Raw genomic sequence first — 2,909 nt, forward strand, 5'->3', positions numbered from 1 at the left:
CACAAATCTACATTAACCTATACATACAAGATGACCATTTGACCACTAGTATATATATTACAAAAAAACACATTCACACACAAATCTACATTAACCTATACATACAAGATGACCATTTGACCACTAGTATATATATTACAAAAAAACACATTCACACACAAATCTACATTAACCTATACATACAAGATGACCATTTGACCACTAGTATATATATTACAAAAAAATACATTCACACACGTACCTACATAAACCTATACATACAAGATGACCATCTGACCACGAGTATACATTACAAATAAACACATTCACACACAAACCTACATTAACCTATACACACAAGGTGACCATCTGACCACTAGTATACATTACAAATAAACACATTCACACACGTACCTACATTAACCTATACATACAAGATGACCATCTGACCACTAGTATGTATTATAAAAAAAACACATTCACACACAAACCTACATTAACCTATACATACAAGATGACCATCTAACCACTAGTATATATATTAGAAAAAAACACATTCACCATCTGACTACTAGAACATGTTACAAAGAAACACATTCACACACAAACATACATTTTGAATCTTCCCACTCGTACAGTATCCAAAGTCAATTCCTTAAAATTTCTATGACTACATAAACTACATACTGATGATAATCATTATAAATCTGATTCCAAAGTGAAAACTTGTTTTTCTATAAGGCTCTACCTTGATTCTATCATCCATGATGCAGCCACCAAGCTAGCTCATAAACCCAGTAGAAACACTCAACCCTACCAAGAAATAATGAACCAATCATATTCCACATGTGTCAACATATCATCAGACCAACAAGAAGATCAAAGATAATATACTAAACAATTACACGATACTTAATGAAGACCCTACCACTAAATCTCTTTTCAAGGACACACCCATTATTTCTTAAAGGTATGAAAAAAATTGTGGTGCAGAATAATGACAAACAAAAGAAAAAAAGGAACAGGAGTTGTGAAGATAATGTTGCATTTATAACACCTTTTATTAGTTCTGTAGTTTGTAATATCAATAAAAAAAAGTAAGGGAATTGGGCATTCTGAAACATCTGATAAGCTTGGTCATTTGTTCAGCATTTAGACCCGCCTATCATTATCAGAAAAATCACTGTTTTGTATGTAATTTGGGGCTTACAAGAAGTATATGGAGAAAGATGTAATTTTTAATTAAAAATATATTGGAAAAACTGATAGACTCGTAAAACATTGGTGAGATTAGTAGAAGTAAGGTAAATCTGATCACCCTTTTAGTATTAAAATGAAAAGGAAATGTCAGGAATCATTGAATCTGAGAAAGCTTCAGTTGACAGGGATAAAGATGTACCACTTTAAATGGTGGATCTTTGTATATTTATATATGAATGTTTATTAGGCTGGAATATTCACATGAGTGATTTTTTGGTATTTGAATATTTTCTTTACCACTATTATTTTCTTGTAACATTTATTACTTTTTGCTTTGTCATTGTTGATAACGTAACTGTATAACAGATGATATCTGATAATTCATTGTTGTTATTTCAAATTATACCACCTGTTCTGTTCTGTTAAGCCTGGATTTAATTTTTCTGTATGGTGTCTACTTCTCGATAAAGATACGAGTTCTCACGTTGAGGAATTGAAGAATTTTCATTGGTTTCTTGCTGTTTGTCTTCATAAAACAATATTGCTAGTCCACAGGTGTTTCCATATAACTTACTTTCTACTAGTTACGTATGAAAACCTCATCAGCTGTTTATAACAAGAACCTAATATCTTGGATTTTACTTCTGATTACAAAACTTATTCTGTGTTGTATCAGCTATAATATTTACAGTATATTAGTATTTTATATTAAATCTATTCATGAGCCCCACCTCATTGTTTCATTCCATGGATGGTGATGCTCTGTATGTCTGATAGCTGTACTTCTCTTCAGCTTTACAGCAGACGAGTTTCCACTGTGGAAAAGCTCCTTTGTAATGCTTTAATGTTCTGTCCTGCATTCCTTCCATAATACATATAGTTTACCAGTACCCATTTCAATAGTAGCCACTGCAGCTCCCACATACCCTATATTTAACATGGTTCATCTGTATTTTACATGTAAATCATATATATATATATATATATATTATTTGAAAACAAGTAAAGTGGATGCTGTTTATTCATCATCAAATTTATTGTTAACAAGCCACAGACAACTACTGTAGAAGAATCCTAAGCCCAACAACTACATAGTATATATTTATACTATTAAGAAATATAAGTAAAAGCTATTTATTTTGACAATTAGAAAAAGAAGAACATATATATATATATATATAGATATTATTTTTGAACTTTGGCATACAGGAATTTAAAATTTTGATTATGTGAGATTTATATATTCGCAACTGCGACTTCACACTCAGATTATTCCATAGCCGAGAACTATATAATTTTCCATGAATCCCATATACCACTACTACTACTAGTAATAGGGCCTACTTAACCTATTCCCGGGTCTATGTTGGGTATACAAAATTATTTAGTGTAATAATGTTTAATGATTATTTAGTATTTATAACAAGAGTGTTGTTTGTTATTATGCACAAATCTACACAAAGAGCTATCTGTGCTTTGCCCACTATGGGTATCGAAACCCGGTTTCTAGCAGTATAAGTCTGCAGACATACTACAGTGTCACTGGGGGCATTTCGTTACATAACTTGATAAGCGTCACACGTTGTGTGTAATTCAACTGTTGTAGTATTGTTTATTTGTTTGTTATGGAAGGTTGTATACTTATATACTAAAAAAGAGGGCACCTCGAACAAACTAGAGTTGCCAGGAAAATTCATGAGCCTTCCAGAAACTCCAATGCGCATGCTCCC

At 31.8% G+C, this 2,909-nt stretch overlaps 1 protein-coding gene across 2 annotated transcripts in view; it reads left to right on the forward strand.

Annotated features, from left to right (window-relative positions):
• The window catches only part of LOC106474025, an 11,015-nt gene that overhangs the window by 2,280 nt on the left and 5,826 nt on the right, over positions 1–2,909 (forward strand). The window contains exon 1 of one of the 2 annotated variants that reach the window (XM_022402408.1): positions 985–1,020. The exons of the other annotated variant lie outside the window; for it this stretch is intronic. The gene's annotated coding sequence lies outside the window, so the exon portion shown is untranslated. Of the gene's footprint in view, positions 1–984; positions 1,021–2,909 lie in introns of those variants that run through there. 2 annotated transcript variants of the gene reach the window in all.

The sequence above is a fragment of the Limulus polyphemus genome, unplaced genomic scaffold, assembly GCF_000517525.1.
Source record: "Limulus polyphemus unplaced genomic scaffold, Limulus_polyphemus-2.1.2 Scaffold6735, whole genome shotgun sequence".
Lineage (NCBI taxonomy): Eukaryota > Metazoa > Arthropoda > Merostomata > Xiphosura > Limulidae > Limulus > Limulus polyphemus.